The sequence below is a fragment of the Ursus americanus genome, chromosome 28, assembly GCF_024610735.1.
Source record: "Ursus americanus isolate L20-20 chromosome 28, mUrsAme1.1.p, whole genome shotgun sequence".
Taxonomy (NCBI): Eukaryota; Metazoa; Chordata; class Mammalia; order Carnivora; family Ursidae; genus Ursus; species Ursus americanus.
In genome coordinates, this window is record NC_142154.1 from 17,005,957 (window position 1) to 17,020,679 (window position 14,723).

Below are 14,723 nucleotides of genomic sequence, written 5' to 3' on the forward strand. Positions count from 1 at the left end.
AGGAAATGGAGCCAGCTGGGGTTTTCCCAGCCCCCCGATGCCGGCAGCACCAGGAGGCCAGCAGAACGGCAGGCGGGCCGGGAGCATGGACTGCAGGAGCCGTCCAGCCCCTGCGTCAGGCTCGGTGCTGGGCAGCCACAGTCCCCACTCTCCAGGATCTCGGTCCCCACTGCATTCGGGTCACCAGGGTGGAATGAGATCCTGAAATCACGGCTGCTGGAGGCCCCGGGGAGCCTCAGAGGACGGGAGAGCCACGTTTGACTGGGTCCCTGAAAAAGGATGAGCAAGAGTGAGCTGGGTAGAGCGCGAAAGAGGTGGTTTTCCAAGTGGGAAAGCTCAGCGTGGACCAAGGCATGGAGGCCGAGGGTCACCTGTGGCTGAGGCCAGAAGTGGGGGCGTGCCACCAGCAACAAGCTTGAGGTCCCATGTGGACATTCTCTTCTTCCGCAGGTGGTTGGGAGCCGTGGGAGGTTTGCGAACAGGAGGGTCACGAAGTCAGTGTGTGTTTCTGGAAGTGAGTCTGGCAGCTGGGTGGAGGGGAAGGGGAAGAGGCCCAGGAAGCTGGGAGGGCCTGTGCTGTAGCAGCTTAGGAACCCCTGTGATAAGGCAGAGGCCGGGGAGTCAGAGAGGCAGGAATGGTTTTGAGGAACAGATTTGAAATAGATCTGAAAAATACTTTGTAGGGAGAATAAACAGGACTTGGTGTGGGGAACCTGTGTTGAGTTTTTGGTTACCCAGCAGCCATGCCCCCGTCTCTGCTCACAGAGCCATGATTTCCTTTGGTGACATCTTGGAGATGTTCTCAGCCACAAGCCCTCCCACAACCCAGGCTCCGCCATCTTTACATCATGTCCTGAGGCTTTGACTCTTGAGAGGCGGAGCAGATGTGACTGGAGCTGGTGAAAGCCGTGCCCCTCCTCCGTATTGCAGAGCTCTGAGTCTATATCTCCAGTCTTTCCTTCAAGCCCATGACCTTCCTTTTCTTGGTGGCCCCCTTCAAAGGGCCTTGGTAATGCGTGGGCTGTGGCCGTGTTGGAGACAGGATGGAATCCCCTTGATTTTCAGTTCTAACTGCTCTGAGAAGATTCTTTAGAAATTCTCCTGGGTCTTGTGGGCTTCTTTCTTCATTCTTTCTATGGGGTCTGATTTCTGCTAGGTTTTTGTATCCTCTATTAATGCTGACTCATTCGCTGCACACACATAACTCAAAAATTAAAGAGTTGTCATGGCCCAGCATCTCAGACTATGTCTCTGACGGTGGTTTCAAGGGAATGTCGTATCCATTCCATTCTCTGAGGCACGGGGTCAAGATGGCCTGCTTGACTACAAATGAATGAGCCTATTTAAATATTTATGGCTGCCAGTTATCCCATGCACCCCTGAGCGGTAATGCCTAAGTCAACTTGTGGATGGCGCTAATTGCCATTAGAACTTGGGCTGAAAGTTGCCCTGGTGGGGAAGGGACAGGAAGAACAACAATGTTGCCTTTGGAAGACCTCCGGTGGTAGGGAGGGGATTTAAGGAGGCTGAAGTGTGTTGAATACTTTCCGTGTGCCTGGAATAGAGCTAAGTGAACTAATCTCACATACATGATCCCAAGTTCTCACAACAACCCTGAGGGAGATCGGTCAGTAACTATCTTATTTTACAGACAAGAAAACCCAGGTTCAGAAAGGTCAGACACTAGTAAGTGGCTGAGTGTGGGTAAGAACCCAGTGCTTCTGACATCGAATGATGTACTTTCTATCCTCCACAGAGAGCCCCATGGAAGGGAGGATTTGAGAGGAGAGAAGGCAATCCCAGGATTCCAAATCCCTCCGCCCGGCCCAGGCATGATGTCTACAGCACATCTGGGAGAACCGAGCTTTACAGTGTACAAGAAAATGATCAGCTGAAGAAAGCGACGCCCAGATGCCTTACTAAAGCAAGCTGTAATAAAGAGAAGGGGAGAAAGCGTGGGAGAGCCAGGCCTCCTGACTGCCAGGGTTCCATCACGCTGTTCCTGGCATCAAGAAATTCTGGCAGTGCCATTTTGATCTCAGGAGCAGGACATATCCTTTTTCAGAGTGTCTGACCTGCCCACAATGTCTGTTCTCTGAGCGCTGAGCCTTTCCATCCATCCACCCACGGAGGCGGGGGTGGGGGGGCTCCTGGCGGCCGTATCTAGACACACAACCCCGCCCCCCGCCCCCAGAGGCCTGGATCGGGTATGAACACTTAAACCAGGCTGGACCAATTAGTGCTTGGTGAAAGTGGCTGGTCTTCTGGAGAGAGGAAACTCAGAGCTTTGCAATGACCATCTTCTCTCTAACCGCATGCGACACAGAAGACGGGTGGGTAGAAAGAAGCAGAGGCAAGAACAGGTGCAGCCTATGACAGAGACAGACAAGAAGTCGTTTCCTGCATTCTCGGCACCTTCTAGGCCTGGTTCCTACCTCTCTGGAGGCCCAATTGTTTGATCTCACCTTTGATTCCAAGGAAGCACCCAATTTCCTGCTAATAAATATCACGGGCTTGTTTGAAGTCGACCTCTGCCACTTTTGGCCAAAAGTATTCTGACAGTCCCAGGTGAGGAGGATGTATCCTTTTGAAGCCCTCGACTTCTACTCCTCCAGGATCCTCGCCAAGGATCTCAGAGGGGCTGGGGAGAGAGCGGAGCAGCCCAGTTGTTGTTAAGCTCCTCATTCTGACATTAGGTGAAGGGAAACAGTTAAACTCCAAGGACATTTATCACAATAATGAAGCCCTATCAAAATTAAGCAGGCATCACTCTCCCTATGATAACCGAACCTTTCAATGTCAACTCCAAGGACTCACACACAGCTTCTGGGTGTAATTCATCTGTCGAGACTGTTCTGTATTAACCTACTAATCTATGTATGGCTAATGACTCAGGACTGCATGTTGACCTTGACTTGCCTTGAAGGTTTTCATCACAGCTGCCCTTGCAAATAAAAAGCAAGGATGGCAGGTGAGTGGTTTGTCGTAACACATTTTTCTCTTCACAACTTATGTAGACCAGTCTGTTTTATCTTTTGCCTCAAATCCCACAATCCTTCCTTGGATCTTTCCCCCAACTCAGGGAGTCCATGGTCCCTGGAGCCGGCTCTGCCGAGCCCTCCACTGTGAAGGGACACGCTTTACTTTCCTTCTTCTGTCACCAACTCCCCCAGACTCAGCCATTTCTAGCACCATATGCCCCATGTGCGGACAGGCAAACCAGCCTTCCCCTGGCTCCACAGGGTACAGGCCCTCCTAGGAGCTCTGACTCTTCAGGATTGTCAGACTTTGCTGGGGAAGCCAGTGGTGGCAAAACAGAGTAGGGGATGGGGTGACCAGCACAGAGCTGGTCTGTGTCACCCTCTCTGGACCACTTTTGCAGAGGAGTCCTCGAGGGGAGCATGTCCACTGCTGCCCGCAGCAAGGAGCCTTCCCCTTTCCTTTCTTGGTCCCTGGGGTGGCCCCGGTACAGATGGTCCCCAGCAGCTGCATTTTCCAGGGTTATAGATCAAGGCACCAGCACTGCTCGTGCTGTGACCAGAGGCCTGAGGACCACCCTGGATTCAGTGTGTGTAACCTCAAAGCGAAGACTTTGCCTTTTATTGGAAGCCCCATGCAAATCACAAGCCTCCAAAGGCATTTATTAAGTGCCTGTTTCTTCTTTGTCTACTTCGATGCTAGACCAAAGAGCTTACATTTTTAAATTTCACGGACTGATTTATACCCTGCCCATTTCCAAAACGGATGACAATAAAACCACAGGTACAGGATGGCCAGGAACACTGACTCAACAAAGGAGGGGAACAAAAGCAGAGAATTATGCCCAGCCTCAGCCTTTTAGGAAGGAAAAATCTAAGATTTCATTCTCTGGGTGTCTTTAAACTTCTCCAAGATGTACGGGCGACTTTCATTTATTTCTGGAAAGCTCCCACATCCCCCATCAGAAAGGCAGCACCCCCACCCCCCCTCCCTTTTGTGGTTTCACTCTGAGGGCCCATTCCCACTTGGAGGAATTGTTCTGTTGCAGGCTGGCGGGCTGCAGCCGCTGAGGCCGAGGTGGGATTTCTGCCCCGTCACTCGGCAGTCTTCTGCATGGCCAGCCACCTCTGCCCTGTGGGCCGCAGGGCAGGAAGCCTGGGGAGGATTGCATTTCTCAGCTGAGTCTCCGCGGCCTGGTTTGCAGGGCAAAAACAGGAGGGAGCACCCTCCCGTCCACGATGGCAGTTCACTTTGCCTGGCACCACGGACCCCGGGATGAGCACAGTAATTTGTGCGCCCTTGCACCCTCTCGCCCTCGCGGGAAGCAGGCAGAGACCCAAATAGTGTCCGGAAGTGAAAGGGGAAGGGGAAGGCGGTGGAAAGCGCTGAGTGCGGGCTTCGGATGGAGCCCACCCACCATCTGCAGGGTTCCTGCAGGAGCCCAGAGCCCAGGGACATCCGGTAGACAGGGCCACTGCGTGGGCATCACCCACTCGGGCAGAGAGGCGACGGGGGACCTTGTCAAAACTCCATCCCCTCTGTTGACTCTCCTTGAACCTTCAAAACAGGAGACACAGCACTCTCTTCTGTTTCAATCCATAGAGCATAATGAGAGCTGTGATCACGGAGAGACCCACCTAACACACGGCTGTGTCCTCTTGTTTCGTGGCCGTTGCTTGAAGGCACACGGAACACAGAATTCGAATTTTTGTTCTGCCATCTGCTTCCTGGCTTTAGTTTCTTAAGACCTCCTTGGGTCTCATTTTTCCTTACTTATCAGATGGGGATAAATAATAGCCGCTACCCAGGATCTTGGGGAATTAAATTAAATAAAAAACACATGAAATAAGTCCTATATATGTGTGTATACGCACATACACACCCTGCATCCCCTCCACCCCCCCCCCCCCCCCGCAGAATCTGGAGTGCTCCCTGGCCGGGGCGTGACTCAGGTTCTTACAGGAGGACAGCTGCCCCGGGGGCCCGCTTCTCTCCTACTTCCCCACCCCACCCCTGCCTGGCAGCAGCTGAGGCCAACTGGGATGGGCCAAAGTTCCGGCAGCTGGCCCTGGACGGGAACTTGGAGGCCTGACCACAGGCGGGGTGCTCCCTGTGTGGGCCCCAGACCTGGAATGCCTGCTTGTGAAACCCTAGCCAGCTGACCTTTGGGGCAGGGTGTGAAGCGGAGCCTGCCTGGGCCACGGAGGCCAGGCATGGAGTTGGCGTGGCTGGATCCGCCGGGCCCCCATCACAGTGTGGCCGTGTGCCCTTTACCTTGGCCTTTAAGCCGCCTTCCTCCCAGCCCCTTCTTCCTTCCCTGCAGCAGCTTCGGCCCCATGCATATTGCCATGCTCACTGCCAGAGGGCAAATAATAATAATGCTAACGGTAGCAAGGCCGTTGACTGAGCTCCCCGGTGTGCCACACAGGCCTTCTCTCGCCTCATGCTCGCGCTCTCCCCGTCCCTCCTGCATCAATGCTGGTGCCTTCTCGGGCTCCCAGGCTGGACCCCCATCTCCCAGCTGTACGCGGCCCAACACGGCGGAGGCGCCCGAGGCTTTCTGGCCCCCACCTCACTCTTCTCCGCTGCTTGGTCCTTACCACCGCCTGACGGGTGACAGATGCACATGCTTGTGCTGATTTACGCAACGTCTAGCGTGTAAGTGCCGAGGGGGCGGGCTGGGCCCGACAGAGGGGGAATGCTCAGAAAATAGGCATTAAATGAATGAACGGATGAGGACACAGGCTCAGAGAGGGTGAGTCATTTGTCCAATGCCACAGAGCTGGAAAGCGGTGGAAGCCGGGCTTAAACTCTGTTGTCTCTGAGTCCTGGAGACCGCCGGGTCCGCACTGTCATCCCCACTCCTCTCTGCTGTTCAGAGGCCCGCTTCCCTTGCCCGCTCACACCTCCACAGGGGATGCTTTAGCTCTGCTATTGATGACACCCCCTCTCCCACACCCCTACTCAGGTAGCATCACCCAGGGGTACCTCTGTGGGCTGAGGGGCCCCACCAGCCCAGCTGGTGGCCTGTCCTAAGCAGACAGTCCTGCTGAAGAAGAAAACGACCATGTCATCCAGAAGCAGGGAGGGCCCGAGCAAGAACACGAGAGAGCCTCCTCCTGCCGGCTCCTTCCAAAACCCGGGAACCCCAGGCGTTGGCAGCCTTTTGAAGGCAGGCGAGACAGTTGTACCTGTCTTGCGGATTTGGAATCTAGGTCATTCTGCTGCCTCCTTACCTCGTCTGGAAGCCAAGCAGGATTTCTCCCTAGGGTCTCAGAATGGGAGAGAGGGGACCACGGCGGGGGGCGGGGAGGGGATGTCTTAGTAGAACCCACACCCTGCCTGCCGCTGTCAGGAACATTTCATTTTGGAGCCAATATAATTTATGAGATGCAAATGGATTTAGCCTTTAAAAAAAAAAACTTGGAAAAGCTACAAAGTGCACCTCACACCCTTGTGCTGAGGCGTGTTTGGGGCTTCATTAATCATCTCAGACAAAAGAGATTTAATCTGAGGCGAGCGAGGCTCGAGAGTGCCCGCATCTCTCACCGAGCAGGGAGCAGCGGGCGCTGGCTGCAGGCCTGGCCCCCGGAGCCCGGCACTTGCGCTCCGCTCTGGTCTGAGTCACGCAGCAGATGAAATTACAGAGGTTCCTGCACATGATGAATCAGAAAGCAGGATCAAGCCAAATATTTGGACAAGCCTTGCCCCGCGTGGAGCAGGAGGGAGACTCAGCAGCCAGCCAGCAGCCTGCCCAGAGATCGTTTCTGACACGGTGCCGCGTGGGGCAGGCTGCTGCTCGAGAGGGAATAAGCTCTGATCCGTAAAAGCACCCCGCCGTCGGATCGGTGCTGGGGAGGGGGGCCCAGGAGCATTCCAGGGACTGGAGCCATGATTCACTCTCACCCTGGGAAGAGGGGGCTCAGCAGGGCGGCCGCGTGCGGGGTTGGGGGGCGTGGGAGGGGGGAGGAGATGGTACACTTTGAGTCACCCCATCCGCCTTCTCTCTCCAAGGAGTCATCAGGGTGGCAGGCGATGAATGTTTCCTGCGCTGGCGAGGAAGGGGGAGGCCACGTGGCCCTCCCACCGCTCCTGCCTGCACCCCGGTCGGGGGCACAGGCAGACACGGTGGCCACAAATGGGGAAGGAAGTGAAGCCCAGTGCCCCATGGCCAGGCTGTGACGGCGGGGATGACTTTCACGAGAGGCCTGATCGCTACCCTCCGCAGCTTCAGAGCTATGAGTTTTTCAAGGCTGTTGGGAATAATAAAACCAATAATGACGACGCTGCTTGGGGTTTGCTTGGCATCTTTTTTCTTTTCGATAACTTCTGAAAGAGCTCCACATTTGGGGGGGTGGTTATTTTAAGCTACCCTCTCCTCTTTGCAGGGAAGCTCCCGGGAACTCCACTCGTGTGCTTTGAGGAGAGCAAACATATTCCTACAGGCAAACAGTTGGTGCTGGTGAACAGTAGCAGCTCACATATGCCGCGGGCTCACTCCGCGCCGGGCCCCAGCTCGATGCTTCCCTTGAGAATGTCCTGACTGAGCCTCACGAGAACCACTATGAGGCGGGTGCTGTTATTTCCCCATTTTGCAGATGAAGAAACAGCCTTTGGGAGCTTGTATAACTTGCCCAGGACCATGCAGCTAATACGTTTCGTGGCCAGAATTAAACCTGGGCAATCAGAGGCCCGGATTACAGCAGACGTCTCAGCTCTCCCAGTATACAAACCCATGAGCACCAAGGCCCGCGGGAACAGGTGCAAGCCACACCCCCAGTCTGAGCCCTCGACCTAGTGATCAGACCCCAGAAAGACCAGACGTGGTGGCTGCCTTTGGGAGCCTGGGCTGCCCTCAAGCTCGAAGAAGGCTGAGCGTGGCTGGCTTCCTCAGGGGCCAGGCAGACCTCACTGGTTAATCAGAGTCTAGCCCACATGGGCCAGCCTGCTTCCTCGGAGACAAGACTCAGCAAAGACCTTCCTACCCAGACACCCTCCGAGACAGCAAAGCTGCTGAGCTGGCATCGGGGGGTAGAGAAAGGCCTGCGTTCCGGAGTCACAGAGCCCCAGCTCCGACCCCCACGGGCTGTGAGACTATTTCCGTTCCCCTTGCTGTGTAAAAACCTTGGTGGCAGAAGAAAGCTCCTTTCTTATGCTCGCAGTTCTCGGGTTGAGAATTCAGTTAGGGATATGGAGTGCTCCACGGACTGGGGAACGTCGGGCCTCCTCTGGGCACGGGTGGGCAGGGGTTCACTAGTAACTCTCCAGCTAGGGGCGGGCATCATCTGGGACGTCTTTGCTCACGTACTGGCTCTCAGCTGGGCCGTCACCAGGACACAGAAATGGCGCCTCTCTGTGTGGCCTGGGCTTCCTCACAGCACGGTGGCCTCAGGGAAGTCAGTTCTTATAGAAAAGCTGTTTTCGTTTGTAAGGGCCGCCATGACAGAGTGCCACAAGCTGGGTGGCTTGGTACGACAAAAATGTATCGTCTCACGGCTCTGGAGGCTAGAAGTCCAACATCGAGGTGTCAGCAGGGCTCCTTTCGAGGGCAGAGGGGAAAGGATCTGCTTCAGGGCTCTCCTTGGCTTGTAGATGGCCTTCTTCTCCCCGTGTCATCACACCGTCTTCTCTTCATGAACGTTTCTGAGTCTGAATTTCCCCCTTTACAAGGACACTAGTCAAATTGGGTTAGGGCCCATTTTACTGACTTCACTGCCATTGATTACCTCTGTAAAGATGCTATGTCCAAGGAAGGTCACATCCTGAGGTAATGAGGGCTAGCACTCCAACGTCTGAATTTGGGGTAGACACAATTCAACCCATCCCAACAACTCAGGGCTCCCAAGGCAAGTGTTCCCAAGGAAACCAGGCAGACAGCCACGTGGTCTTTTCTGAGTGGCCTTGGGTGGTGAGCTTCCCGCTACTAGTCACAAGCAAGTCACTAAGGCCAGCTCAGATTTAAGGGGAGGGAATAGAGACCCCGCCTCTTGGCTGGAGGAAGGTCAAAGGATTTGTGGACTTTTTTTTTTTTTCAATATTATTTCTATTCCCCTCTTATAGGCAGAGGAAGCACATCTTAGAGCCATGAAGTATCTTGCCCAGGGCCAGCCAGTGGATGCAGGGCCAGTGTTGGATCTCAGTGTGGATGCGTTTTAAAACTCCTCCAGTGTCCTTGCACAAGTCACTCAACCTCTGTAAGCCTTGATTGTCCCATCTATGAAATGGTGATAATGATCCCCAATTCACAGCATTATTTCAAGGATTGAATGAGGTAAGTTAAGTAAATTGCCTGGCACATTGCAGGACCTCAATCAAGGGTAGCTTCTCTCCCCCTCCCCCTCCTCTTCCTCTGCTCCTCCTCCTCCCCCTCCCCTTCTTCCCTCTCCTCACCACCCTCCTCCCCCTCACCGTGCCCATCCTCCCTCTCCTTCCCCTCTTCCCCCTCCCCCTCACGCCAGCTAGCAGGGGACCGAACTCAGATTTGAACTCATGCTCCAATGCACCGAACCTCTATGCTACCCCAGTTCTGACCAACCATCTGTAAGCTTTTGCCAGCTATAAAAATATATAACCCATAATAATGTAACAACCCATGTAGTAACATAATTATCCATGTTATCCTGTGGGTAAAGATTCAACTTCATTTATTTTTCTATACCTGAATCTATTTCCTATCTTCCATCCCTCTTTCTCCCTGATGACAAAAATTGTCACCTAGTCATTTTCATAAAAACCCAGTAGAATTCAGCAATTTCTCAATTTAGGTTAAAGCTTGTTGCAATGTAGGGTTTCCTCCCTGGGATGACATCTCAGTTCCATGGCAGATTTATGGATCGTCGTGTCCTGGATATGCCTGGTTCATGATGGTGGTAGAGACAACATGAGGCTTCCCTAATCCCTGTTTCATTTCCCTCCTTCTGGGCACAAAGGGAGACTGCGTTTCCCATTGTCCCTTGTAGGTAGGTTGGGTCATGTGATTAGTTTGGACCGAGGGGCTATGAGGGAGATAACATCAGTCATTTCTTTGCTGAGGTGCTGAAAAACCCTCTGTGTAACCTGCCAGTCCTCTCTTCCCCGCTGAGGACACCCCAGAAGTCATAACTAAAATAGAGCCTATCGGATCCCTGAGTCGTCGCTTGGAAGGGAGCTACTCAGGAAGAGCTCCAATGGATCAGACTGCAATGAAAGAGAAGCAAACTGTTAGGTACCAAGCCACTGCAGGCACTTGCTTATTACTTCTGTATTCTGTTACTAGAGTCTAGCCTCTCCTGAGCAGGACAAAAGCCATCTTGTGTGGGCCCCCGCTGAGATACCCACTGTTCAATGTTAACCATCAACATTGATTTCCACTGGTATCTGGAAGCAACCAGCACTTCCTAATGTCTATGGGATTGAACATATGCCCATCTGACCTCTGGTTTGCATATAGCTCAATCGGTCACCGATGACTGTGTCTTCTTGTCACACCCCCAGCATCTTTTGGGCCACCAGTTTCCACTCTCTGCTTCCTGCCATACGCATCTCAGGGGCATACAGGGTTTTGGCTGCTCTCCCAATCTCTGTGGGGTTGCAGGAAACTCAACCCAGGCTCTCACACAAATGTCCTCACACCAGGGGCACCTGGTGGCTCAGTCGGTTAAGCGTCTGCCTTCAGCTCACATCACGATCCTGGAGTCCCAGGAATGAGCCCCGCGTCAGGCTCCCTGCTCAGCAGGATGTCTCCTGCTCCCTTTCCCTCTGCTTCACCCCCCCCATGGGCTCTCTCTCTCATTCACTCTCTCTCTCAAATAAATAAATAAAATCTTTAAAAAAAAATGTCCCCACTCCCGTCTCTTCTTGACTGCTCCCCTACCAGGAAGCTGGTGCAAGGTTTCCCCAAATTCATCTAGGGGTTTCTTTATCTTCCCTGGAGCCTGAGCCATCTTGGGAGGACAGGCTGAGTCACAGGCTTCTCTCTTGCAGCTCCTTTGTGCTTGGCCTTGGGAACCTGAATCTGGTCTACGTGGCGGGTAGCTTATTTGGCTTCTTCTTCTGTCCTCTTCCCATTCTACAATTTTGGGAATAAACCTTGTGTTGCAATTTCTTAAAATTCTTTTGTTTCTCTTTGAAACTCAGCAAACTTTTTTCCTTTTTTTTCACTCTTGTTAATAGTTAACTTTAAGTGTCAACTGGACAGGGCCATGGGATGCCCTGATGCTTGGTCACACATTTTTCTGGGTGTGTCTGTGAGGGTATTTTGGATGAAATTAATTTTTTTCCAAGATTTTATTTATTTATTTGAGTGAGAGAGAGAGTGAGAGAGAGAGAGCACAAGTGGGGGCACAGAGGAAGAGGAGGAAACAGACTCCCTGCTGAGCAGAGAGCCCAATGCAGGGCTCGATCCCAGGACCCTGAGACCACGACCTGAGCTGAAGGCAGAGGCTTAACCAATGGAGCTACCCGCATGTCCCTGGATGAAATTAATATTTGAATCAGTAGACTCAGTAAAGCAGATTGCCTTCCTTAATGTGGGTGGGCCTCATCCAATCAGTTGAAGGCCTGAATATAAAACAAAGGGCTGAGAAAGAGGGAACTCCTCCAGCCTGACTGTTGAACTGGACCAGTGGTCTTGTTCATTCCTCAGACTGGAACTTATACCACCTGCTTGCCTGGTTCTCAGGCTTTCAGACTCAGATTAGAATCACGCCATTGGTTCTCTTGGGTCTCCAGCTTGCCAACTGTAGAGTCTGGGGCTTTTCAACCTTCATAATCACATAAGCCAATTCCTTATAAATCTCAATAGGTAGAGATATAATAGATAAGAAGTGAGACAGCAACAGATAGTAGATATAAAGGAGAGAGATCATATGTACACATATGTATACATAGATATGTATATATTCTACTGGTTCTATTTCTTTCGCAGGAGAATGCTGACTAATAAACACTATTGCATAGCGAAAAGTCTAGGTTCACAAGACTATTTTCTCTTTTATAAGTTTTAAAAGTTGTCTTGAAACTTCAAAGCCAAGAATTTGATTCCTTGGTATTTGAATGCTGCGGTACCTTGTCTTTTGCAGGGAAAGAAGGCCTGTGGAAGAATCAAGCCAATAAGAAAATGTTGGGGGGGGTGGTAGAAGGAGGACGCTGAATTTTTATCTCTCCACATGATTGTGCTACGATAATAAGGAACATCTGTCTCATGCTGACTTGCTTTACTCCACTTACAACTCACCACAGCCCGACCTGGAGAAGCTCGCTGTCTTTAACAAGTCAGGAAAGGGGTTTCAGAAGTTCCGGTGCCTCACCTAGGATCACACGGCAATGCCCTAGCCTGGGGAGGGTGGTCCTTCCTCAGGGTCGGTGTGAACACAGCTAGAAAAAGAAGCCTCCACAAGGAGAAACCAAAGCCAAATGCAGAGAGCCAGCACAAGCTGGGGCAAGATCCAAGTATGTGACTGTGCCCAAGGAAACCCGAGAAGCCTCAAGGCTAGCGTGTTTACAGGCACCCACTGCTACGTGAGTCAAAGAAAGAGAAACGAGGCTACAAGAGCATAGAAATTCTGTTCTGGTCTGTGCTGTATCCTTGCGCCCTAGAACAGTGTCTGGCCCCTCCAGTGGCATTTATCCAATGGCTGAACGAAGTAAAAGAAATAGGATCTACTCTATTTCTCATCATTTGACTGAGAAAACCCATTTCATGAAGACAGGAAATAGGAGAGCTACACCGGGCCAAAGAAACTCTGAGCGAATATGGATACGATGAAGAGAAAAAAATCAGGATGTGGGTGAGGCCACCTGGCTATCATAAATGCCACACATCTGTGTCAAGGACAGCCTCTGTGGGACTGTATGGGAACCATGACACCTGGGAGTTCCATTTTCTGTTAGCCGCTGGTATGAGAACTCCTGAGGAGAGGCTCACTTTGTCGGGAAATTCTGTTCTTACGCAAATCAGGATAAAGGGTGATTCTAAGGAGTCTGCTCAAGCCGCAGGAGAGGGCTCCTCCAGAAAGGGATGAAGGGTTGGGAATTTCTCTGAGGAAGGCCTCACGAGGGAAAGGCCAGCAGGGTCAGACCCTGAAAGGAGATGGGAGGGGTGTGCCAGACTTAGAAGGAACCCCACAGCGGGGTGAGAGGGAAGGCACTCCAGAGAAATATTTTGTCTTCTGAGGCTTTTTCCACTGAAAATAATGTGGGTGTGCCACGCTCTGTGCCACGTGCTGTGGACACACCGGGAAGGTCACAGAGTGCCCCGGAGAGGCTGGATTTCTTGCAGCAATGATGAAAGACGTGGGACTTCCAGTTGCTGGCCAAAGTGGAGCTGACCCAGAGTCCAATACACATGACTTCACCTCTGTCACAAGGGTTAGTGATGTAGGTATTTAGTACCTAGAACATTCGACACTTACTCGATCTGAAGGTGCTCTGGGCCAAGGTGAGGTGGGGTAGGGGACTTAAGTGGTTAGGTTCTAGAAGATCGGGAACAGAACCTTAGTCCACTCTGTATTGTCTAACCCAGTCAGGGCAAACTCATGGCACAGACGCTGTCCTTCCAGGCTGTGCCCATGGCAGACATTACTAATGGATGGCAGCACTTTGGCTCACGGAGGCCAGACTCACACTCAGAAGCCTTCTCAACATTGCACTTGGTGTAGGCCCTACCGACAGAATGTTGACGGAGGCTATTCAATTAATCTGCCTTCCTTGGCCTGAGCCGGAGGCCACAAACGGGCAGGCGAGGTGATGAGCCAGATGCGGATGGGGAGAGGAAAGCGGTATTTTTTCTCACATAAGATTTGTAAAAACTCTGAATGACTTGATGACATTTTTCAATGAGGAAATTTCACATAGATATCCAGATTTCTGGCTTCTCTTGAAAAACTCGAGTGTCTGACGATACTGAGGCACTCCCCTGCATGGTAACAATGATCTGCGGTTGAGCTGGTTGAGCATGGCAAGACTCTGAAGATGGCCTGAGTTCGGGTCCCGCCTCTGCCACTTATTCATTGTGCAACTTTGGCAAGGCGCTTATCTTTATGGGACTTTAGCTTTCTCATCTGTAAAATGGGGTTAACAGTAGTACTTAGCTCATGAGGTGGTTGTGAAGATTAAGGAGAATGGTGACCAGCACACAGGAATCACTAAAATAAGTTTAGCTCTCATTGTTCAGCCTTTGAAGTTTCTATAAACACCCAGAGCCTGTCTAGAATGGGACACCGTACGTCTTGTCTCACAGGTAAGAAATGGAGGCACAAAAGGGCTTGACCGTGTCCCCTGACATGGGAAGACTCAGGGTCCTTCCTGGGGGAGGGTCTCTGAGGCCCACCTCAGGCCTAGGAAGCAGCTTTCTGTGAGTATCTCTAGTGCCCGGGTGCCCTCAGGGTATGGGGGTAAATATCTGAGCTCAAGAAGAAAGAAGAAATGCTTGTTATTTGGATTTGCTGTTCAAGGGTCGGCCTGGGGACTGCTCCCGTCGAGGAAGAGTTAAAAAGATGAGGTGAATTGGAGTAGAAACGTTGGCTGGAACGCATAGTCGAAGCTGTCGGAAGAGGGGTCAGGCCTTCTCTTATGCCATAGTTCAGTGGTGCGGAGATAAAAAACAGACCAAAAAACCAAAAGCGAAAATAAACAAGCAAACAAAACCCCCACGGCATCAAGGCAAGTCTGAGGAGCGAACGTCATCCACTCTTCCCCTCGGCTCACTTGGCAGCTTCCTGTTCCCTTCTGAGTGACAAAGGGGAATGCCCTTCTCTCTGACACTC

At 52.0% G+C, this 14,723-nt stretch overlaps 1 long non-coding RNA gene across 1 annotated transcript; it reads left to right on the forward strand.

The window, feature by feature from the left end:
• The first annotated feature begins 4,948 nt into the window (after positions 1–4,948).
• On the forward strand, positions 4,949–10,738 carry LOC148107567 (uncharacterized). The gene is made up of 3 exons (XR_015722048.1): positions 4,949–5,637; positions 9,040–9,250; positions 10,012–10,738. It is a non-coding gene; the product is annotated as an uncharacterized LOC148107567 (long non-coding RNA).
• The last annotated feature ends 3,985 nt before the right edge of the window (positions 10,739–14,723 follow it).